Here is a 26,124-nt window from a genome sequence, read left to right as displayed (position 1 = left end):
AATATTCTGTAAATTCTTGTATATTGTTTAGAGAAAATCGTGAATTATAATTAACATTTGCTTTCCTTTTATCAAAAACAACGTAATCCCCTTTTGCAATTCTGTTTTCCAAGGATGAAAACAAACTAGAATACTTCTTTTGATTTATATGTTACATATCAAGAAATGCGTGTTGTCTTGTATTTCTTATTCTTTCATTTGTGAATAATTCTTAAATATCAGTTAAAGTACGTCCCTATACCCGTCTTCCATTTGACTTATTGTATGGACTGCAACAGTACTCTCTCTCTCTCTCTCTCTCTCTCTCTCTCTCTCTCTCTCTCTCTCTCTCTCTCTCTCTCTCTCTCTCTCTCTCTCTCTCTCTGCGAGAAATTCAGGAACTTATAGTGAGGGAGAAATATAATGGAGAGGCTAGCTAATGAAACTTAGTAGATTTAATGTTTAGGAAATATAATGAAATATAGGGCAATGAAGATCAGTTGAACTAGAAAATTATGAAACATCGGTTGCTTAGACTAAAGGTCATTGGATTTAGGTTACTGAAAGGTGTTGATATGAAAGCAAATATATTATCTCTGCAGGGACGTAGTGCCATCAGTGTACCTCCGGATGTGTATCGTAGGCATTTCTTAACGGTTTGCAACTTTTCTTTTGCCCCTATATGCACTTGCACTTACCTTCTGACCATATCTGCACTTCCACGTTCCTTCTAACCCTACCCGCACGCTCCTTCTGACCTTACCTGCACTAGCAGTTTCCTTCTTACCTTATCTGTACCTGCATTTTCCTTCTGACCCTACCTACGCTTCCACTTTCCTTGTGACCCTACCTGCACGTTCCTTCTGACCTTACCTGCACTTGCACATTCTTTCTGATCCTGTCTGTACGTTCATTCTCTCCATTCCTGCACTTGCACTTTCCTTCGGACCCTACCTTCACATCCATTTTCCTTCTGACTCTACCTACACGTTCCTTTTGACCTTACCTGCACTTGCACTTTCCTTCTCATCATACCTGCACGTTTCTTATGCTCCTACTCGCACTTTCACGTTCCTTCTATCCCTAGCTTCATCTGTACTTTCCTCTTGACCCTACCTGCATGTTCCATCTGACCCTACCTGCATGTTTCTTCTGATCCTACCGGCACGTTCATTCTGATCCTACCTTCACTTCCGCTTTCCTTTTGACCCTACCTGCACATTCTGCTTTTCTTCTGACCCTACCTTCACATTCTGCTTTCCCTCTGACCCTACCTGCACATTCTGCTTTCCTTCTGAACCTACCTGCACTTGCACTTTCTTTCTGACCCCACCTGCAAATGCACTTTCTTTCGGACCCTACCTGCACACTGCTTCTGACCTTACCTGCACTTGCACTTTCTTTCTGATCGTACCGTCATGTTCCTTCTGACCATACCTGCACTTGTACTTTCCTTCGAACCTTACTTGCAGTTGCACTTTCTTTCTGATCCTACTTGCACATTCCTTCTGACTCTACCTGCGTGTTCCTTCTGACATTACTTGCACTTGTACTTTCCTTCTGACACTACCCGAATGTTCCTTTTTACCTTACTTGCACTTGCACTTTCCTTCTGACCCTACCTGAACGTTCCTTCTGACCTTACCTGCACGTTTCTTCTGACCTTACCTGCACTTGCTCATTCCTTTTGACTCTACTTGCACTTGCTCATTCCTTCTGACCCTACCTGCACGTTCCTTCTGACCTTACCTGCACGTTTCTTCTGACCTTACCTGCACTTGCTCATTCCTTTTGACTCTACCTGCACTTGCACTTTCCTTCTGACCCTACCTGCACGTTCCTTCTGACCTTACCTGCACGTTTCTTCTGACCTTACCTGCACTTGCTCATTCCTTTTGACTCTACCTGCACTTGCTCATTCCTTCTGACCCTACCTGAACGTTCCTTCTGACCTTACCTGCATATTTCTTCTGACCTTACCTGCACTTGCTTATTCATTTTGACTTTACCTGCAATTGCTCGTTCTTTCTGACCTACCTACACTTCTTTATACGCTTCTACTTGAACTCCTCTCCCTTATCCTTCCTTACATTTTAATCTTCAGCCTTTTATCTCTTACTAAAGTGTAACTGCTTTTATCTTTTACTAAATTGTAACTGCTTTTATCTCTTACTAAATTGTAACTGCTTTTATCTCTTACTAAAGTCTAACTGCTTTTATCTCTTACTAAAGTGTAACGGCTTTTATCTCTTACTAAAGTGTAACTGCTTTTATCTCTTACTAAATTGTAACTGCAGGGGTATCCCCCAGTTGCAGCTGTATACGGAATGACCCTAGTGTTGAGTTTTATAGTTCACTAACTATAGTCCTATTCCAAAAAATAAAACATTCTAATGGGTGTGACCGTAGACTGATATTAGAAAGGAAAACCTGGTAATTATGAATTTTAGAAGGTAACGTCAGCAAGCAGCTGATTACTGAAAAACTTCTGCTGTGAATTGCCTAGTTAGATGGAAATTTTAATTTCTTTGGTAAATGAAACCTTCCTGTAGTGTAAAGTGTTTTCGTTTAGCTGAAAGGGGAATTTTATGGATGTGTAAATAAAAGTGGATTTATAATTGTATAAGATAGATAGGAAATATATTTGATGCATTAAAATAACCACTCCATTATGAGGAACCTCCTTTAATTAGGTACTTAAGTCATTCTCTCTCTCTCTCTCTCTCTCTCTCTCTCTCTCTCTCTCTCCTCTCTCTCTCTCTCTCTCTCTCTCTCTCTCCCCATGAATATACCTTGAAGACTAATATGCTAATTGGTAAAAGTAATGGGAAACTTTGTAAACATATTTCAATAAGGGGGAATTATTAAGAAGTTCTCTTTTATTGTAATCTAATGTTCAACTCCAATTTCAGATCTCTCACACCCCATCCTTGATCTTTCCTTATCCCAAAATTGGAAATGTTATAAAAAACAAATACTCTCGCCTCATATGGCTGACGAGTCTCCCACTGGCCCCCTCCTCTTTGAGTGTCAGCATTTGCCAATCTATTCCTCACGATAAAAAGGGCTAAAGGGTCTATGATGTAGATCCTGCTCTTAATTAGAGTAATCACTTGTTCTTTTAGACTGTTATTTTATTCCCCATGAACAGAACTTGTTCATTCTTTTACTGGTGTCTTGAGAGCTGTAGCTCAATGTGTTTGCTTGAATATATTGTACTTGTCAAAGGCTGACAGCCTGTGTTGGTTAACATGTTGGATTTTAGTCTGCTTATTTATCCAGCTGTTTTGTCAGTGTAGATTTTATCCTGACAGCTGAAGTCATGAAAATTGCGGTTGTTATGCCATTATTAATTTTCTCAAATGCCTCAAATTCTTTCAAGGTTGTAATAGTTTATCAGATTTTAGAATTTTGTATTAATGATCTAATTTAAATCAAGTATCTCATAATATTCAAGAAGCTTCCATTGTAGGAGTTTATAATGTCAAATGTACAGGTTTTGGTACGATCATTTTTCTTTATAGTAAAGTTGTATGCACTTATATCAATGACAAATATATCAATATTATGAACTGTGTAATGTAAGTAGTGGAAAATCTATCTAATGTAAAAGGATTGTGATTTAATGTGCTTCAGACATGTTTATGCTCTTTTTGAAGTTAATGTGTAATCAGTGGTGACAAATTTTCCATAAAATCTTTATGTTAAAGTAAGATAAAAATGTTGAAGATTAATTATAAATACTTAACGTAAATGTTTCAAGTAATTTGGTAATAGGGTCATTTTGAAGTCTTGCATTTCAGAGCTTTCTATTATGGCGAGATACCTGGGCTCTGTGAAAAGGTGCACAGCTCGATTCATAAATTCCATTTTGTTTCTTGTCTCATTTCGTTTGTGCCCATGACATAAAGAAGGGATAAATAACACTTTAATCATCTTTACATTAATTGTGTAATAAGTTCTTGAATAAGTTGTCGTTGACTCAAAAACTGTCCAGATGGGTGTGTGTGTGTGTGTGTGTGTGTGTGTGTGTGTGTGTTTAAGAAGCGGGAAAACTAATTAGGTATGAAGAATAGGTTTATGATTTGTTGACAAGAATCTCGTCAGGTTTGTATTTCAAGTGCAAAGTTTCATGGATTTTTAGCAAATATATTTTTTTCGTTACATTGGTCAAAGTATGAAAGTTTCATTTCTATAAAATTGTTCAAGTATTCTAATAAACTTTTTTTTCTAAGATGTATTGATTTCTGGGTAACTTTTTCAGTTAATGCAATACTGGTGTGCAGAAATATTCCTGTCTTTAAACAGTAATTTCCTTGGGGAAAGTTCATAATGTTGTAAGAGACGTATTAGGTATTTTACACCCACATAGTTCACAATAATTGGAATATCGAATTCAAAATTCCTCAATTGCCCTAGATATAGATAATTCATAATATATTCTAATAATGTTTTAATCTATTAACTACTTTTATGGTTAGATATCATGTCAATGTATAGAAAATGTAAGATTGTTAGATTATATTATTGGTTCTTGGGCAGTTTCATATTCGGCAATTTTTTGTGTACCGATTTTATCTTTCGTTTGCTTGGTAGATTACCTGGCCCTTTGACCAGTTTTTGTTTTAATCCAATAGATAACTGTTAGTAACAAACTTTACTCATTATTTGTAATGAATGAATTATGAAAAAGAAGGAAAATACTTATGAATGTTTCTACGAAACTAACGAATTGAGAGATTTACAAACTGTGCTATTGAAAGAGGGTACAATTTAAAATTTTAAAGTACATCATTAAAGGTTATGTTTTTTGATGCCTCTTAAGGTTATAATTTTGCCAAAAACAAAGTAACCCCCATTGATCTTGAAAGTAATAATTTCTTTGCCCACAACCTTTGAAGATACAATTGGTTTAGTAGTGAGCCTTAAGAAATCATCTGAGCTCACAGGGGCAAAAGTGGGTTCAGTATTAAATTGAAAATTATAACATTAGATAAAAAATAATTGATGGCGCTGTAAAAATAATGAAAATAAAATATGGGAAATTGATATTGCATAACCTAGCTACCATAGCGTTAGTTTTGTGTTCCAAGACTCAGTGAAATAGGGTAATTCTCTCTCTCTCTCTCTCTCTCTCTCTCTCTCTCTCTCTCTCTCTCTCTCTCTCTCTCTCTCTCTCTCTCAAAAACGAGGGGAAGGGGTAGTGCGACCAGTGCACCTCACACACATGATTCTCTGTAGGTGTTACTTCACGTTCCTTCTTGCCTTCCTGTACCTGCACTAGCTTTATAAAGCTTTAAACTTCACCTCCTTACCTGCCTTCATTCTTCCATCTTGCTGTGAAAACTCTTATGAATTTAACTTCAAACTGTACTTGCAAGGAATGCAAGGTTTCCCTTGGTTGCACTTGGGTGCTGAATTGCCTCATTGGACCAAGCGCTGGAATATATCCCTAAATTCGATCTAATCGCCCAATTTAAAGAACGATAATTGCAATATTCCCCGTCGCTTATTTTTCTCATTTCTTATTGGTAACGAGATCAATTTTTCTAAGTTACTTTGACTCTCCAAAATGGTTATTAATCGCACATCAGTATAGCAAACGCATTAAAATCCAGTATATTTTGATCCTCACTATCAGCGTATGATTTAATTTTGATGAGGATTTGCAAATATTGAAAATTGGGACTTTGTGCTTTGGAAGTGTTATGAATGTTATGAATTCCACTGCAAGGATGATAGATTGTTGTGGTAGGATTGAATGATTGGTGTGAGATTCCTATGGAGAAGTTAGGTCGTTATTTTGCTCATTTCCCTTTAGTAGATCATGTCCCAAGGGGGAAAAGGGAAATGGATTTTTTCTTAGTGTTTCATTAAAGAAGTTAGACTGAAAGTTTTAGTTACAGATTTTTTATGTAGGTGGTTATGAATTAGGAATTTTTTTTTCTTTTTTTTTCTTTTTTTTTCTTTTTTTTTGAAGAAATAGGGTAGGTTTTGAATTGCGTAGCGTAGCTTCTGAAGAAATTTAATTTTATTATGAAAAAAGGATGAAAAAAAGTCCTCTATCCATTTAGTAAGTACACCACCCAGTCAGTCAGCTAATTGATAAGCTTCAAACTCAAATTTCTTCAAAAGAAGTATTTTTCAAGAGTGTAGAATCATCAGCTTCATTAAGCTGATGAAATAAAAAAAAATGCCATTCTAGATTTTTTTTTTTATTATTAAATAGCTCGTGTTATAATCTTTGAAATGTATCAAGAGCAAAAATATCACTAAGTTTTAGTGTATGCCTAAACAATATAGATTTTCTGAGATGACTATATTTTTTATTTATAAGTTAATTTCCTTTAAGAAGGCGTTCTTTTCTCGACTTTAGAGTTTTGAAGTATTAATTATAAGATTTGCAAATTATATAAAGATTTTTGAGTTTTCAACTATTGATTATGCGATTTACTGAAGTAGATTTCTAGGAAGAAAAATTAAGTCTTCATAAAGTCACCGAGAAATAGATGATAGATGATTTGAATTTTTCTTACGTTCTTAGGAAATTTGAGTTTGATGCTTCGCTCTTTATTAGTATATATTTTCCAAACAATAATTAACTTGTGTAGAGTTTTTATTGCTGGTCCTGTGTTTCTCTAATACGAAAAAATTCTATTACCTTTTTATTCTGATTCAAAATGCGTAATGAATTCATTATTATTAAATGTCATTATCTTTGTGGAACTGTTGGAAGTTATAGAAAATTAAGTAATTTGATAGATTTGCCTTAATTGACAATTTTTTTTTAACTATCTTACCTTGAAAGGTATTTATGAGCTTAGAGACATTAGTGTTCCTAATAATACTAAAATTATAAATATCATTTAATATCTGTTCATTTTGTAGCGGTTTTCAGTAGAGAATATTGTACTGTACAAACCTCATCTCCGTCTGTAAGTCTGTCTCTTGTGTTTTAACCCATTCTCATAACTTTATAAGAGAGATCTAAAACTTCATGTCACATTGTGTTTATAAGGACAAAAATCTAGAGAGCATCAAATGATTTCAATTACTTAAGATAACTTGATCATAACTATTTTGATCATCTCCGTCTGTAAGCCTGTCTCTTGCATTTGAACTTATTCTAGGAACTTTAAGAGAGGTATTTCAAACTTCATTTCACATTGGGTTAATAAGGAAAAAAATCTAGAAAGTATCAATTAATTTCAAGTACTTAAGATAACTTGATCATAACTATTTTGACCGGAACGAAGTGATGTATTAAGTTACACAGGATCTGAGTAAAATTTGTAATAAAGAATAATTTTTTATTACTTGCTGAGGATACCTTAGTCAGGCAATATATGCTTGTTATAGTATAATAAGAGATTAGGTATAGTAATGGATTAGCCAAGCATAGTATCTTGTGGGTTTGACTTTATTTAATTCTAGATTCGTATTTAGCATAATCATATTTCTAGGAGTACTGTATATTTTGGGGGTATTAGTTGTGGGCCTATGTTTGTTATTGGGAGTTATATTAACTTTGAAATAAAACTTAATCAATTACAGATTGTGGGCAAATATTCAATCAAAATCATATATTTCATAATGTTTATCAGAATGTAAAAAGAAAGTAATTTTAGTGTTATTTTTTTAGTCATGGTTATATAGAATCTATATTATTTTGTTTAGAACTGTCTCGTTAGCTTTCTATAGTTTATCAGGTTAAACTCGCTTTCCAACGTTGCTTTTTCAAGGGTTTGCATTTGAGAACTTGATTACACAGCTAAAGTGATTCAGGTGTCCACGTGTAAGATGAATGCGTACTTCGGTCCGATCTGACTGTCTGCTGGGAGGAGTAGCAAGGATGGTCAGGGCAGTAGTCTTGCACGGCTCTTCTCTTTTACCCGACTCAATTATGTGCATTAAAAGGGACGAGACAGGGAGGCAACTTGGCATTTGTGAATCTTGTCTGCTTTTCAGAGAGCTTCAGATGTCTGCAGTAATGGATCGTTCTGAAATTGCACAATAAGGCTTGGATATGATTCTGTTGCTTGTTTTAGACATTCTATTTGCTTTCTGTTCTAGAAGGAGATTTGGTCCGAGTGTATAACGTAACTCGATAATCTCTGGAATCTAGCTTTATAGTGATGTAATTAATTTTATAAATGTTTTGCCATTTAACTTCAGAAGAGCTTCAAACTATTCCTGAAGTCTTTAAATTACAACCGTTATCATTGTTTGTAAAATTATTAATAAAAAAACGAAAAAAGGAGGAAAAGGAAAGCATTCAAGGGCCTAGTAACATTGCTTCATCAGAAGAAAAAAAAACGAATTAAGCCTCTGGTTACTAGGTGGGACAGGGGATGGCCTTGGTGGGCTTTCCTTTTCCTCCTTTTTTTATTAATAATTTTACTTCTCTATTAGAGAAAGCACTACTTACACAAGCATGAAATCTGTAACCTCAAATGCTGAGCTTTAAAATCCAACGTCAGTGGTTCAATAAAAGAAAATGGACACTGGTGGATAAACAAAGAAAACGGGTGTTTGTCATTCAGTGCACAATATAAGATGAAGAGTGACTCTCCTAAGAGCCTCTCTTTGTCGAATCGTAAGCTTAATGAATGACAAACGTAAAGTTTTCTTTGAATTTTGGGCGTTTAGAGCTTTCAGAAAATGAGGTTTCATGAATTTGATATATATGTCATTGATTCCCGTGCTTTTATTTTGATTACTGTACATAACTAAATACACCGAAACCTGTCTCATGTTTGAACGTCAATCAAATCCTCTACAATAAAAGACTTTAACGAATTTCTGTTTTCCTTAAGCCATATGGTCCAATTTAGTTCACATTCAGGTATACTTTTGTACCTAGTATTTTAATTAAATATATTTTGCCAAGATTGAATAAGAGGCTTTTGAGGAATATTAAATAATGGAAATAACAAGGCCACTATTATCATGACTAGTCAGGGATAAACCTACTTAATAGACAGCTTGATTAACAAGTGGATTTTGGTCCAAAATGAGATGCCGAGACAGTCGGCCATCTTGACCTTGTACTTTATATTCATAAGACACTGGTACTGCTGCTCTCATACCCCAGTGGAGGGTGAACAAACTGTATATGGGGGATCAACAACAGTCCAAATGTACAAGTGACTAGTTAAGAGCAAGGACTATTTCGTAAGCTTTTTAGCCCGTTTTTAGTGGGGAATAAGGCATTTGCTGGTGCTAGAAGGGGCAGGGGGCCGTTTAAGGAGAACACTGCCATATGAGGCTTAATATAGGGAGAATAGTCCAAGTCATTGTTTTCTTATTTAAACTTTTCATCGTTTTCTTTTTGTATACCATACAGATTTTATTTTTATATACAGGGAAACTAAATTAAAAAGTAATACCTTTTATATGCATTTTATTTCCGATTCCTCAAGGTTACAATGTATATGGTAAAAATATTAAACAGCAAAAATATCAACAAAACATTCAAGATAAAATGATTGCAAACATTTTGTTGCAAGTAACAGGCACTTCTTGATAAGTTCTATTACATAAATGGTATGAACGAAAACTATCGAAGATACGGGAGCAAGGGTCCTGGTTGTTATTTTATGGCAAGAAAGTGATATAACACTACTAATACTATAACTAAGTAAAAATAGATGGCCCAGTATTTTAACTTCATTTGTTAGTAATATGGACAATACTGACTACTATATCAATGTCCCAGGTTCTTTACAGCGACACAGCTGGGATTGATTTGTTTATGATATAGAGTACAAGAAATCTGAATAGCTAATTCGAATCAATTTCTTACTCCACATCGGAAATGAGAGGTTGAGCAATCCAGGGGTTTAGCAGGGAAAATTAATTCTTAATATCCACCATAATCAATGGTGAAGCCTAAGATTTTTCTCATTTTCAAAATTGAAATAAGATAGGGAAGACCAGTCTTATATGACAAGAGGTCGGCTCTTGAAAAACTTCTGCTCAGGAAACTATTCCTAGAAATGCCTCGTTTGACCCACAAAGGCATGCAGTCTCTCTATCACTGCCATTAGTATCAATATCACTAACAACTTGAGCCTGTGCAATTCAAATTCTATTTTATAGAAAATAGTTTACTGAACAAATGTTGTTCAGTCAATCTCTCATTTAAGATTAGTCTTACCTTTCTATTTCAGTTTTGAGATATGAACAATATCTTAGGCTTCTAACATTTCTTAAGGGGGATATTAAATAATAACCTCCCTTGCTAACACCTCCATTGTTTCACTGAAGAAATCTCATTTTCACTATGGTGGAAGAAACCAATTCTTTTAGCTATTCCTATTTCTTATACTCAATATCATGAACAATTCCTTCCCAGCTCTGTTGCTATAATGAACCTGGGGCATTAATAAAGTAGTCAGTATTGCCCATATTTCTAACCAATGAAGTGATTATGTTGGGCCTTCTACCTTTACTTATTTATGAAGCCATAATATTAGCAATGCTATGTCACTTTCTTCCCATAAAATAACAACCAGGATGATAGCTCTCGTATCTTGGAGAATTTTCGATCATACCAATTATTCAGATGTAATACACCTTATCAAGAAGTGCCTATTAATTGCAACAATACATTTGAAATAAACATTCTAACCAATGCACATTAATGAATTATAAAAGCATCTCAAGCTTTAATGCTTAATAATTGAATCTAATAAAATCATAAATGACAAAACAGTATTTTTTTGTATATAAAAAGCAACTGGTTTCAGGCATATGTTATCAGCTTTGCTACATAAATGTGAAAAAAAAAATGATATCCACCAAATTCAATTCCCTTACTACTTATATCAAGTTATTTTGATTAGATTTCCAAGGCATTTTCCTATAAAACCACTTTTGATAGGTATAAACTGTACAATATATATTTCTATTACAATGAAAGTTTCAACCACTGTGCTACCCTCTAATCTCTAAATATAAATACCTTAACAATGCTAACCTTTAAAAAATCCTTCAGATTTTACTTTGAAATTTATCTTGCAGGCGTTCAATAAAAGGCTTTAAAAATCAGATTATTCTTTCTTTGAGTTTCCCAATGTCTCAAATAATTGGTCCCAACCTGATATCTTTTTCCTCTAAAGCAGTGCCCTATATGCAAGTCCTTCCTAATTATATCCCTTCAAGATTAGCCTGCGTATCTACAACTAAATGTCTGCAGTCTCTATACAAACCATTAATCTTCACTCGTTCTTCAAGTATAACAACTCCTTTAAGCCTTTCAGATATAATCTTTAAGTTTTTCATTATAACTATTATTAGAACATACAATTTCATGAATATTACGTGAATGCTGATTTAAAACTACCTCACTGATGGTTTGGGCAAATTCTCTGAATTCTATCATGGAAAAACTAATGCTTTCCTGGAAGTAAAATTTAATAAGCATTCCCCTCATAAAACATTTCAACAAAATGCTGTAAACTACAACTGTTATTAATTATATAGACCATAATCTAGACGAGAGTACTAAGCTGTTAATTTCTTCTTTTGTATAAAGAATATGCAAAGCTTAAAACCAGTAGACGAAATTTTATCCTTTGAATAGCAATTTTGTCATTCTAACGTTTTTAGACACAAATGACTGTTAACTGGATTGAAAAGAATATATGACTAAGATATGCTACTGCAAACAAGCTTTTGGAATGTTATACGTAACCGGTGACCAGAATGATTAAAATTTTGAAAATTTTGTAAAATTATTAATCTAAAATTTTAACATTAAACTTGCAAACACCTTGGGGGAAAAAATTTCCAAACAATCTAAACTTATTTTGAAACAGCTCTTTTTTGGTTGTGAATATAACCTTGATTCTAAAGAAGGGGGGAGAGAGAGAGAGAGAGAGAGAGAGAGAGAGAGAGAGAGAGAGAGAGAGAGAGAGAGAGAGAGAGAGAGAGAGAGAGAGAGAGAGAGATTATAATAGCCTTCTAATGCATAGCAATCCTATTTAAGACCTTAAATACAGTGACTCCCTTCGAAAATATTCAAAATTGTTCTATTTATGACTCCTTGCATCACGTCACATAAGATACAGATTAATTGTTCGCACCATATGTTAATCTATTCAATAAATGAAAAAGCAATCTTTACAGAGCATACTTAGTTCTCCCTTCGTTTAACTGTACATGAAAAATAAGCTAGTACTGGGTCTTTATATGATATTTCAGTTAAGCAAAATTCTGATATTATTGCAGAAAAGGGAAGGAAATAAGACAGTTATTCTGAAATATTAAACCAAATTTATCAGTTAATATAATACTATATATTTAGCTGTAGTATAACACCAATATTCATACAAATGTTGATTGTTAGAATATAATAAGCTATTCTTCTGCCCCCAGCCCCACCAAGAAAAATATTGGACTGACACCTCAAAATGTGGTTAATCAGTGGACCATACTTTTTTTTTTTTTGCCCAATGGCTTCTATCATAAAAAGTCTATTTATACTATTTAAGAACGTAAGCCTATATTTGAAGTTGTGTATTAGAAAATTCTGATAGTTGGTAATAATTAGATGATAGTCTCAGAGGGGCATAGGCCTACATAGGCAAAGATGAGAATATTTATATTGTTAAAATAATGAGGAGGTTATATTCACATCGAATTAACGTGCTTTAATACACAGCTTGTAGAATGAATTCGAATAAATCTCTAAAAAGATAAAGTTAATTACCCTTCAGTCGGACTTTTAAATAACTTTTTTACAGTACTTAACACAATTCTAAAAATACGTTCTAGAAATATATAAATTGGCTCGGAGGAAACTGGCATTTCATTTAACAGATTGTTGAGGAACGTGACCCACCAACTGGATGGAATTTTGGAAATTCAGATTATTATAATTTTGGCTAGGAGAACATCCATTATTCATGTTTTAAATGGATTTCTAAATTAAAACATTGGTATTGCCGAATAGCCTTTGAATGTAAATTCGCACAATCGGGTCTGGTCCCTTGTAGTCCATGAGCCAGACCAGATATTGGTACCACGTGGGGTGGCAAAATGTCACTGTGTTTTCTTCATAGGTATACATCCATAGATAAAAAAAAAAAAAGTTTGAAACCAAGCTTAGAGCAGTAGCTTAATGCTGTTAATCACCTCATGAAGATCTACGAATGGTCCCAATATGGGATCCTAAATTTTTGGGTAGAGGAAATATAAATTGCAATATCATTTGAAGTAATGGTCCAATTGCTACGTATGACCACTCAAAATATTGGGAATTTCATGTTCTACATAATTATATATCATATATGCCCATATGCTAATAAAGTAGGTCACTAGAGGTCAAAAGGTCACAAGATTTTACCCTTGCCTAAAATGAGTAGTTCTGTTCAAAGTCACCCCAGATACTGAACCAATGAGAATTTCTCCACTAAAATGGGCTCAGATTAGAGATAATAAGTGTCCAAATCCATTTTATGCCTAGAAATATTAAATTTATTTGTATCTGAGGTATGATACTTAACGGTATTTGACACTTTTTTTTAAAAAGCCCATATTTAGCCAGAGAAGAAACAAAATTAAATTACTTAATATTCTGATAATTTAGTATGCATGTTTTGCTGAAATCCGTTTTTAACTATTAAAATATTGCAATATGCATAGACTAGGTTACATTTTATCAGGTTTATAAGGGACGAAGTAGTTTGATAGCCCTTTAACCCATTTAAAACTGGTACCCCTTCCAATTCTCTGAAATAACTTCTAAACAGACTACAATGTATCGAGATAGAGCGCTGTACATTTTACATTATGATAAGGTCATAGGGTCTTAGCATTATTTAAGATTGTATACAACTAAGTGTCTAATTTCATTTTTCATTTCCAAACTATCATGGAGAGTTCCGGTGATATAGACCAAGTACTGTTGCCGTGCAAGTTAACACGCAATTCCCGTATCTTTGAATGCAATGATACAGACCTTGAGTTGAATTCGCCCCAGGATCGTGCATTGTGGGAACGGCTCCTAAAAGTAGCTGAGATTCGGAAGCATGCCGGAATTCTTAGGATTGCTGCCACTGCCATAATAAGAGTTATCCAGCTTAACATTCAAGTGACATTGGCATATGACAACATTGATAGGAGGGAGGAGACACTAAGCAGTGGAGGGACATCAAACCGAGTTAACAGCCTCATTGCACAGCCCAGGGTGTTTAGACCACAATCCCTCATGCTGCAACAAATAAATGAAGAGAAGCGAAAACATCGGACCATAGAGATTGCTGGAAAGTGTGTTGGACCTCCTCTTCGTGGTTATGTAGAAATGGATGACCAGACAATGAATCATGAAGTGAAAAAGAAAACTCTGCTTTGGTTGCTCACTCATCCACATTGTGCTTCAAACCAAACTGTGGGGAGCTGGACAGGCTTCAACATTCAAGTCCGTGATGACGTAGAGATCACCCCTGAGGAAGTTCGTTATCTACCCACAATAAATGCCCCTGCCACTGAGCTATCTAATGTCCATGAGGTGTTGCGCCAGTCTCAACTGATCAGAAGATCACTAGGTCTTAGTAGCATTATCACTGTGTTTGACCAAGCACTATATGCCAAAGCAACTGAAATGATTTGGAAGCAGAGAGATAAATTTTCAGAAGTCGTTCCTCGGATGGGCATATTTCACACCCTGTGTACACTCTTAAGCATCAATGGTAAACGATTCCAAGATGCTGGGTTGAGAGATCTTTGAATTGAATCAGGTGTCATTGCTGAGGGGTCAATAGAAAAGCTACTTTTTAGAAAACAGTACAATGTTTCAGTTAGGTTCCACAAACTATTGTATGAAGCTCTGCATCATCTTGTCTGGAAAGGGTTCTTAGAAATACATGGAGAAGATGAAATTGCCATTCGAAACTTGGTCAATACATTTTTCCAAGATATATACCAGGAGACCTTCACAGAGACACAGAGCACCTAAGCATTTGTGTCACTGGCTGAAAGTTTTGAGGCATACAAAGAGAGTCTGCGCCAGGATTGAGGGGATCTAGCATCATTTTGGATGTAGTACTTGGACATGGTAGACATCATGTTGAACATGCTGCGAGCTTCTAGAGAATGGAATTGGTGTCTCCATCTGTCTGCTCTCAAAGACATGATACCATGGTCGTTTGCATATAATAAGCACAACTATGCCCGGTATCTTAGCACATATTACGCAGAACAATCTGTCAACAGAGCACCCAGATGCCCTGGAGCACTTCCAGGATAGCGGGTTTTCCATTCAAATTGGACCTGCCAATCCATTTGGAAGGATTCCTGTGGAATTGGCCATTGAGGAGACAGTGAATAAAGACACCCAGACACCAGGAGGGACAAAAGGTTTCAGCTTCAGGCCAAGTGCAGTACACAGATACTACCTAACTGCTGAGTACAAAAGTTCTATTTCTTGGTTTAATGAAAAGTGAACTGAGTAGCAGCCAACCATTTTGCCACCCTGATCTCGCTGTACCACGGATAAAGAACGATGAAAGGGCAGTATCAATGTTGGTCAGCATGTTGGATGAAAACTGGACAAATCCACTCTGTCTCTCCTCTGAGCTAATCAGCCTCTCCACAGGAATGATCGCTCCTGACAACATTGCAAAAGATCTTTCAGGGACCAAGGTTAAAGGAACTTTAGCATTTAAAGAATTTTACAATGAAAGGCTTGATATCAGCGCCACCAAAAGTTTTTTTGACCCACTAAAGAAACTGAAACTGAAAACATTGTGATATCAAAATGAAAAGTTCTGTGAAAACACAGGGACGGAGTGTCATCATAGCTGCTGACAGAAACCTGTTTGCAAAAATGATGCTCCTTGGACAGACCAGAAAGCTGGACATGAGGAATGTGCTGTCCTATCGTCTTGGCCCTATACCTTGGGCATTAGCAAACCCTGAAGGCACCCTACGAAAGACCAATAAGGCACAGCTCTCCAATTGTCTGAGAAAGGATCTTTCACCAGCCGATACCATCCCGTTTAATTCTGCTTGCATCATTGATGGAATGGCCATTGTACAAAAAAATAATGGCCAACACCACAAATGTCTCTTTTGGAGAAGCTTCCAAGTCCATCTTCTCTGCGATCCTGATGGAGGGGAGAGTTAACTGCCGAATTGATGATGTTTTCAACGTATACAAAGAAAACTCCATTAAGAATGCTGAGCGGGTGAAACAAGGGTCTGAGGGTGCTATGACGTTTGGCAAGATTGTATCGGCCACAGTTTGAAGCAGTGGAAAACTTTTCTACATAACGGAAACAACAAGACCCAACTGATTGAGTTTCTTGTTGATGAATGGAGCAATGATCAAAGACTACGTGAAAGGCTGGACAAGAAAGAGCTTTTCCTAACACATGAAGATCAATGCATATGAGTAACAAAAGAATCATTCTCTGACATTCAAGATCTACAGAGTAGTCAGGAGGAGGCAGAAACCCAGCTACTTCTACATGCAGAGCACTGTGGCAGGTCTGGTCTGGCAGCTGTTGTCATCGTATCACCAGACACTGATATCTTTATTTTGGCTATGGCTTTTACACCAAAGTTAGCATGCCATGTATATTTCAAAGTGGGCTCAAAGATGCGTACTGAATATTTAGACGTTAAGAAGGCTTCAGATCTTCTCGGTCTCGAAAAATGTGCCTGCTTTCTTGATCTCCACTCATTCACATGTTGTGACACTGTGAGCAGCTTTGCCGGCAAGGGCAAAGTCTCAGTTCTCCGTCTTCTAAATGATAAAGACCACATGACAACCTTGCAGTCATTAGGCCAATCATGGGACCTATCGAACCAAGCAATCAAACAATTAGAGGCACTAACATGTTCCCTTTATAGTGCCAGGGCAACAATTAACAGCATAAATGAGTTGAGTTTCTCCATTTTTTGTACGAAAAAAGGCAAGGCTGAGTCTTGGCAACTGCTACCATGTGCATCTTCCTTGCTCATTCACTGCAAGAGAGCCAACTATTAGTGTGCCATCTGAAAAAGAAGTTTGGAAAGGAATCCAAATATTCCTTCTCCAGTTGGCCATGGGTGGAAGGTAGATGAAGAAGAGTTAGTGATCGACTGGGGCGACGCACCACCTGCCCCTGAGGCTGTCATGGAATTGATCGCCTGCAACTGTCAAAAGCAGTGCTTGGAGGAGAGTTGTTCTTGCCTACAGAACAGAATGAGGGGCACATACCTTTGCAAGTTACAGACATGGAGGAAGAGGAAGAGGAGCAGGGGACTATTGAATTTGAAGGCTCATTTGATGAAGACGACACTGATGAAGAATGAGATAAAAAAGTTTACTGATTCAAAGAGGCCGAAAAATATCCCGGGGAGCATGACTTTAGGGTAGGAGATAAGTAGGCCTACAAATCCAGGTAATTTTTTTTGCAAGTATCAACACTTTTGTATTGGTTGAAATATGGTTTACCATATTTTTATGTTTTGTTCTGTCAGATAGAAGTAACATGCATTTCCAAAGTTAAGTGGTGTATGTGCTTGACCTTGACCCCAGGGCATTGACCTTTAAATGTCAAAACAGTCCTAGATGAAATAAACTCATTCTGACATGATTTTTGCCCTTGGTGGGGAAAATCTGTTTGTAAAAGTGCATGAACGAGCAACAAATTGTTATCTTCGTGTTTGCAAGTGTTTCATTAAAAAAAATGACCTTTTCCAAATATGTGTCAAATACCATCAAGTACCATACTTCAGATACAAATAAATATAACACTTTTATGCATAAAATGGAGTTGGACACTTATTATCTTCTATCTAAGCTCATTTCAGTGGAAAAATTCCCATTGGTGCAGTAACTGGGGAGATTTTTTGAACAGAGGTACAGATTTTATGCAAGGGAAAAGTTTTATGACCTTTTGACCTTTAGTGACCTACTTTATTGGCATATTGGATAAAATTATATATAATTTTGTAGAACATAAAATTCCTAACATTTTGAGTGGTAACTTGGAGATATTGGCCCATTACTTCAAAAGATATTGCAATTTACATTTCCCCTACCCCAAAATTTAGGATCCCATATTGGGACCATTCGTAGATCTTTACGAGGTGAATACTAGCACTAAGCTACTGCTCTAAGCTTGGCTTCAAACTTTTTTTACATCTATGGATATATACCTTTCAAGAAAAAACAGGGACATTTTGCCACCCCAGGTGGTACCAATCCATACAATTCTTTGGTCTGGCTCATGGACTATTGCGGAAACATTTTCTGATCTTGATTCGTATTTACCTATACGTCCAAAAAAAGAAAAAAATCGTATTTACTGTAGTTGACCATACAAAGTAACAATACCATTTTTTAAGAACCAACAAAGCAGACTACCCGTTTTCTATTATATGGGCCTCCTTAAATATAATTTTTTGGGTCTAATATTGTTCTTATTTCTTTGATGACTTGCTCATATGTTTATATTTTTATGTTATGAGTATGATAAAAGATGCATAAAGTGTCAGAAACAATAATCAAATATGTCAAGAACGTAAAATTTGCTTAAAACATACACAAGACGTCAGATGACATTTAACTCGTTGGCCACGTTTTGGATGTGCCCAGATTTGACAAGTGCAGCGTACATTGTTGTGAATAGTTGAGACAAGGCACTCTCCATTAATTTAGTAATTAACCCTAAAATATGAAGATTACGTCCTTATGATCCCCGATGTTTAAGAAAATTATTGCCACCAAAAGCCCTTACTTATACATATTAAAGACTATTCAGCAAGTCTAAAGAAAATTTTTTGAAGACCTTTTTCTCAACACTTGAAATTTTCGAAAATGCATCATCTTTTTTTCTTTAATATTGACAGTTTTTTTTTTAATTTAATATCGAATAGATATTGAAATTCCATTGCCTAAAATCTTGGGAATACCTTTTTTTTTATCTAAAACTTCCATATGAAAGTCACAATTAAAAGGTTCGTCACTACATTGTTTGAATGATACACATTGAAAAAATAATTCCATATCAAGTTTCCCCTTCCAAAATTATGCAAACAAAATTATCTTTTAAATACTTCTTAAATTTAAGGAGACGACCATGAAACAAAAAATTAAATAAGAGTTTGAACACCGAAAATACTTTTAATGGGTCCGAGTCATGCCCCGCTTGTATTAATTTGTTGTTAACGTCCAGTTTCCTCCTTTTCCAAATGAATTTACAATACATATAAACCAATCAATTTAACATTATTTATAATACAGGCTAATTAATTAAAGCGGTATGGTAATAGGAATCCCTTATCCTTCAATATACTCACATTCACCAACTAGTTTCAGAAAACTGTACCATTATTGTTCTTATTTATCTAATATTAATTAGAAAATTTTAATTTTATAGTTAAACAAGCTCATATATGGTGAGTTGGACCTAATTTTCAAGTAAAATTTTGAGTGCTTGGGATTTAATAGAAAAATATAGTATTGTGCATTTTTTAACTCAAAAAACAAACATTTGTTTTATATGCTATGACTTTGTAAAGATTAAGAGCGAATGCAATACTTACTACTAGTCTGAATAAAAGTAAATAGCTTTAATAATTAAATTTCAGGTTTTAAGGAATAAATACTTTAACTTGAAATAAATCTGGCAATATCGTGGTCTTAAAATTTCACACTAGTTATTTACTGTTACTTTACTCTTTTTGTTATCTTCAGTTATTGATTGCTATTAAACCTATGGAATATAAATATTGTGACCACTGTAACACAACCATCTAAAAATATAGTCAACTGGACAATTCGAAGAATCATCTGTAGTACTGTAATATCTCTTGATAAGGATATTATACCATTAGAAATTTTTATGATAAGAGTGGGTTCTTTACCCGTAACAACTCTGTGCTCCTTTTTAAATAAGAAATTAATCGATTTTGTCTTCCTCAGAAACCTCCTTGAATTTTTTCCTGTTGTAAATCCCAGTTAATTCGTTGCTGGTCTTCATCTTGATGTCATTAGAAATGTCTCATAATACTCTTCATATTTTCAGTTTAGTTTTTGGTTTTCAGCAGATGACTCTAAATTTCCTTTTTCTTTTGATGAGTTTAGTCTGAAAAAATAAATAAAAGATGTTAATTGTATAGATACATCAGCCTTATTCACATCTATTATTGTGCACTTCCATATCCAGACTGTATTTTTATCAAAACATTATGAATGATATAACTATAATATAGAACGTTCTAATTAATTCAATATAAAATAGTAGAAATAATGACAAACTAGGCATGCCCATGACATTTATATCAAATATTACAGTCGAAGTATATCTTGCAAAGTGAAAATGTATTACTCCTAGGTCCCAAATAGGGAATACTTCACCTAGAATAATCTAATGACTGACCTCTGCTAATTCAATGACAAACTGAAGCTCCCCTAATCCTTCACTTAATCCCTGCAATTTTCAAGAACTACTCAATAAATCATAATTCCATGAATAAGATATTTTACCTCACACCACAAAGGATACCTAGTCACACACAAACAATACTCCTATCTATAAACAAGGTATGAATATATTCTGAGCAAAAATAGAATTTATGACACTAAAGTTTCAGGTGTCGAATGTTGCTTAGTATATAAGAGTATACTACTGTGCAACTGAATAATTAAATTGGTGTTTTTACTCTCCTAGAAACATAAATAATGACCTGCACCTTTCTAAATTTATTAAGGAAATGTACCACTCTCGTAATTAAAAGGCCTTACTAAAACTTCATTATATAAATATATACAGTATATTGTTTGCATCTTTCCTAAACTATCCTATCTTATTAATTCATTTATCTACGTGGATTTTCTGTTTAACCTTGAATCAATGAACCAGCATCAATTCTACCCAGATTCGCCATTTTATCTTGCCTTAGACTATGAAAAACTTATCTCACACTGATTCACTAACCTAGTAACAATTCATTGAAGAGTTTATTTAAGGTTATGGTTTTTTACCTAATGGGTATACCTAAAAACACTAAATCTAACAACATGGTCTTTCTGGAGTTATGTCTTCAACATTACTAAACACAAAACTGTCTTTTGCCAATGGTTAACCAATGTTATCATAAATCATTAAAAATCTATTCAACCTTACCCATATATTATATAATCCTCCCTTATCATTGGCTGTCCTATCCTGGCTTATTCCCTTGGCCGACATATCGGTGCCTATTTTAATTACTAAACATATTTTGCACAAACTAGCAAATTATAGTTTTGGCTATTATAGTGCGTTTACATAACCGGTTCTTTAGCAAGAGTCGGCATGACTTTCTCACAATTGCAAGCTCACAGAATCAAGTGCTCGTTTTTATGAATCTATGCCTCGGGGATTATACACTAATAATTTAATGACAAACATGGCTTAGGTTAAGTTCTCTTTTCTAATGGCCTAATTATTGATAAGAATATATTCATAGGATCAGGACTTGCATTTTTTTCTTTTAATGAATTGGCAGTTCATCTTTCACAGAATTATGTATTGATATCAGTAGGATTGGAAAATAATTTTTTATAACATATATATATATATATATATATATATATATATATATATATATATATATATATATACATATATATATACATATATATATATACATATACATATATATATATACATATATATATATATATATATATATATATATATATATATATATATATATATATACATATATATATATATATATATATATATATATATATATATATATATATATATATATATATATATATACATATATATATATATATATATATATATATATATATATATATTATTTATTATATATATATATATATATATATATATATATATATATATATATATATATATATATATATATATATATATGCAAACAGATCAGTAATATAAAAAAATTTGATATATGTGATGTTGCCTGGATATGTAACTAAACTAAATAAATAATGTATTACATAGACCAGCCAAATAAACAGTTATTACATTTAACATATCAAAATCAAACCATAATTTCTTTTAAACAAGTGTTAAAATATCAAGTAAAAAATGTGTGGTCTCAGAAAAACTTTATGCAACAAACAACAGAAGTTCCTTCTTGTTGAAAAGTGCACATAATTGTTAACAGGTGTGAGAGACTGGTAAACGCCAGAGTAACGAGATATCTCTAGAGGATAATCTGTATCAAAGTGAACTACCCATGCTAATCGCTGTCTAGCAGGCTATCGGTTGTAAGCAACTACCATAAGAATAGGTTGAAACGTATCTTCAATCACATTTGTAAGGAAGGTAGATGTGTGCATAAGTTCAATCAACGACCAATAATCACACAGAAAAAACCCACCTTTATATAAGGTATATGCTATGCCATTCTCAGGGGAACTGCCCGTGATGCAAGTTTTCACAGGTAGACCAAATCTCCCGAGAAAAATCAATCTCAAAAGCCCAGTCTTATGGACTGAATCCCTTGTGATGGGTCCTCCGGGTCAGACCGAAGATCTGAGAGCGGCACGAATAGTTCGTTACGTAACAACTCCATCAATGAACATCGATAAATGTTTGTAAACGAGACCCCTTTCCCCCTTGTGACAGGTATCAGTTAGGAAAAACGAATCCCACCTTGGATCTCTCCGTTCCTGATTGGATTAAACAAAACAGGATCCGATTGTTCTGCTGAGGTAAAATACTGTTGGAGTCTTTGCAAGTCTCAAGAGTCTAAGTACCTTGATACTTACAAGTACAATCTGAAGCTTTTGATGAGGACCTGATGGGCAGACCTTCTAAGCCTGGGGTACAAGGGTGATAAGTGCTTGGAGAACCTGGTTTTCCCCAAGAGATACAACCATCAACTGAGAAAGAGTGCCATTGATGCATTGGAACAGGGTTTAAACTTGTCTGATTGATGGCTTCAGTAGGCTGAAGCCAAGTGTGTCCTTTGTGAACGAAGAGATATCAGTAGGTTCTTTACAGTATAGTGGTAACTAGCCCTTCCTACTCCTCACGAGCGCATGTGCACTCGTGAAGAAACTCATGAACCTTGCAAAGAGAACAGCCTTCATCAGCATTAGGAGCTCGCACACAATCATGCGGGACAGTGCATCTGTGTTAAAGCGCAGTGACATTGCCCAAAAGGAATTGATCGTTCAAGAACTGTATCATCGTGAACAAGTTAGCAAGCATGCAAGCGTGCGCATGAAGCTGATGTACCTGAATAGCACGCAGCTAGAGAAGTGAACAAATCTTCATCAGCAGGAGAAGTTCGCCCTCTCACATCATCAGCACGTGGCAGGCGAGTTAAGACTCTTCCAAGCAACTATGATCTGTTCATCCACAAGCTCAAGCATCGTAAACTGGGGAATGAACATTCGTCAAGGAATCTGCAGGAGGAGGTACGTGCTTGAAAGGTTAAGAGCAAGGCACACGTGTGCTGCCATTCCTCGTGAACATCAGACCAAGCTGCCTCTATCCCATAAAGAGTACAGATCTTCAGCAATAGCCCCAAAATGTTTTATCTCACAAGACTCCTTGTGCCCTGAGGGGTGCGATAGCAAGAGCCAGCAACCACAAGCAGTTGGAGAGCATCAACATGTGAGGGTTCCAAAGAGCTCATTATCCCATAGGAAGTACTGGACCGAGGCAATAACCCCAAAGGGTTATGCTCATGAGACTTGTACAATGGTGAGAGGCAGTGACCACAAGTGATTGGCAGGCATCACCATGAGGATGCTCCGAAGAACTTTCTATCCTGTGGGGAGTAAAAATCTGTGGCAATAACCCTGAAGAGTTATGTCTCACGACAGTGAGGTGGCAGCAACCGCCATTGCCATCTAGGTGATCAGAAGAGCAAGACCAAGGCATAGAAGAGTCTAAAGCCCGCTTACTAGGGGACAGACCCCTCAATATTGGAAGCCCTTTTGCATTAGCAAGAATGGCAACCTTCCTTGCAAGTTGGAGGAACAGAACGAATGTGTTTCTTCTGCTGGGGGAACTCGGCACACTGAATAAGCTCAGGTCCCTAAGTGTGCCCACCTGGCTGATCGAGATCAGCTAACATGCTCACCCCGAGGGGATTGCAAGCCTGGCCGGGACTCCGGGAAACCCTACTATCAACTCGAGAGCTCTGCCACCATGGAGTTGTAGAGAATGCCTCCACAAAGGAGGCAGGTATGAAAAACAAAGTTTCTCCTGCCAAACAAACCCAGCACACTGAGCAAGCTTAGGCTGTTAGGTCCACCCAACACGCTGAGCAATCTCAATTGGCCTGCTCCATCAAAAAGTATTGCAGGCCTGACAGGTACTCCTGAGAGAACCTGCCAGCAACTGCTCTACTGCCAACTTGTGTAGAATGCATCAGCAATGACCCAAGACCTGTATGAGATAAAACCCCTCCAGAAGCTCAGGGATGGAAAGGACCAGGCTGACCACTGTGGAGGTAGATGTGTGCTTCCACTGTGTCCCATGGATTAGTAAATTGAAGAACTGCTCCTAAGTGGGGAGATTCAAAAACCCTAAGGAAGGCAAGAAAGACTCCGCTCTGGTCATGGGTGCTGCCGCTTCACTACTGGAAGCAGCCAGACCTCCAGAAAATTAGGAATATCCACGGATCAATGATTGACACTTTAACTCGTTCATTCTCCAAAGAAGACAGATCGAGCAGAGGCCGCGGGGAGGGAAGGTGGTACCGGAGGAAAAACGCCATGAATACTTTGGCTATGGGGAAAACCCCAAGGGAGACAAATCCCTTTTGGACATATTTTTCCATTGCCTACTAACTTAATGGTAAGTTTATAGCCAGGTTCCTTCTTAGCAGTGGAAAGGGACGACACATCCTCCTCCTCCTAGCCAAAAACAAACAGTGATTTGATACACTCGGTGAGTGTGAGCAGAGTGGCTTGTCTTCCACCGTTAACTAGCCGTGGGGTGTTATACGTTGCTTGAAAGATTATGGTTAGTTTCCCAGCAAGCGGGTTATTTATCCAGTGGAGAGCGAAAGGATTTGTATGTAGTGTCGGAACAAATTGGAAATACAAATCAATTGTATCTATTGGCAATCAAATCCGTCTTTAATTCATCATTAATCCAATAGTGTAGGCTACTATATTAGTCTTCTGACAAAAGCATTAAAAAATTTCAACACCCTACATTGATTAAAATCTAGAATTAGTCAAACTAACAACTGTCAATGCAGTACAGACAAAAGAAAATCCTACTGTAATCTAAAAATTAAATTTTGCATTGAATAACTAATTAAGAATAAAATTATCATCGAAATTGAACCTTATGCAATATTAATCTCACATATCCTAATGCAATCCATTAACAATCTATTAACATTATCCATAAAAGTACTAATCCATCGTAATGTAATCAATTGGCAATCTATAATCCTCAGTAAACATAAGCGATCCAATTCAATTTTAATTGACTTAAAAGTCAATTTGACCTCAATCTAATTGCAAGCCACCATTTTTTATAATACCATTCAAATCAAACAAATAATTATCTTTATGAACCTTACCTTTGAAACTCCAGTTACTGCACCTAGCTGGATTTTATTGATTCTATGGTGACATCGAAGAGCAGAAAAATTATAAACCCTCAGTTTTCTGTCTCCCATAACTCATTGCTTAGGATGCACCTGAGATAAAAGAAAATATTTGTGAAAATATTTTTAAAAATTCTCCAATTGTTTTGTATAATCATAAAATGGAATTCAACATGACTATTTTGCTTTTATAATTACCTAAAAGGATCTTTCATGAAGTGTTGTTGCCTATTCAGAGGTATTAATGGGTTGACTAACATAAGTTTAGTTTAAAAAAATATCTGAATTAACTTGACACTTTTTCAAAGAACAATATTAAGAAATAATCATGCACTGCTATCACACTTAAATGTCATTATAAACTTCGTATTCCCCCTTAAGCACTTAACACAAACATGGCAGCCAGTGAGTTAATGTAAAGGACCTTATATTTATACATTTTCCCCACAAGCACATTCTACAAATACACCAGCCATTAGCTACTCCACAGGCTATAAAAAAAAAAACGGTTACTTAAAAAAATTCTAATATGTGTAATATAACACTTTTGGAAGTTTCCTTTAATTCAAAAGGTCTGTTACTAAATAT

The 26,124-nt window shown here is 35.5% G+C and overlaps 1 long non-coding RNA gene across 1 annotated transcript in view; it reads right to left on the bottom strand.

Moving 5' to 3' along the window:
- Positions 1-26,124, bottom strand: part of LOC137614437 (uncharacterized) — a 450,523-nt gene that overhangs the window by 105,031 nt on the left and 319,368 nt on the right. The window contains exons 2-3 of the long non-coding RNA XR_011039089.1: positions 25,510-25,629; positions 18,908-20,063 (exon numbers count right to left, since the gene is read on the bottom strand). This is a non-coding gene — a long non-coding RNA (uncharacterized lncRNA). The remainder of the gene's footprint in view (positions 1-18,907; positions 20,064-25,509; positions 25,630-26,124) is intronic.

This window comes from Palaemon carinicauda, chromosome 20, assembly GCF_036898095.1.
Source record: "Palaemon carinicauda isolate YSFRI2023 chromosome 20, ASM3689809v2, whole genome shotgun sequence".
Classification (NCBI taxonomy): Eukaryota; Metazoa; Arthropoda; class Malacostraca; order Decapoda; family Palaemonidae; genus Palaemon; species Palaemon carinicauda.
Note: the sequence above shows the minus strand (reverse complement) of the source record. Positions and strands in the feature narration are given on the sequence as shown.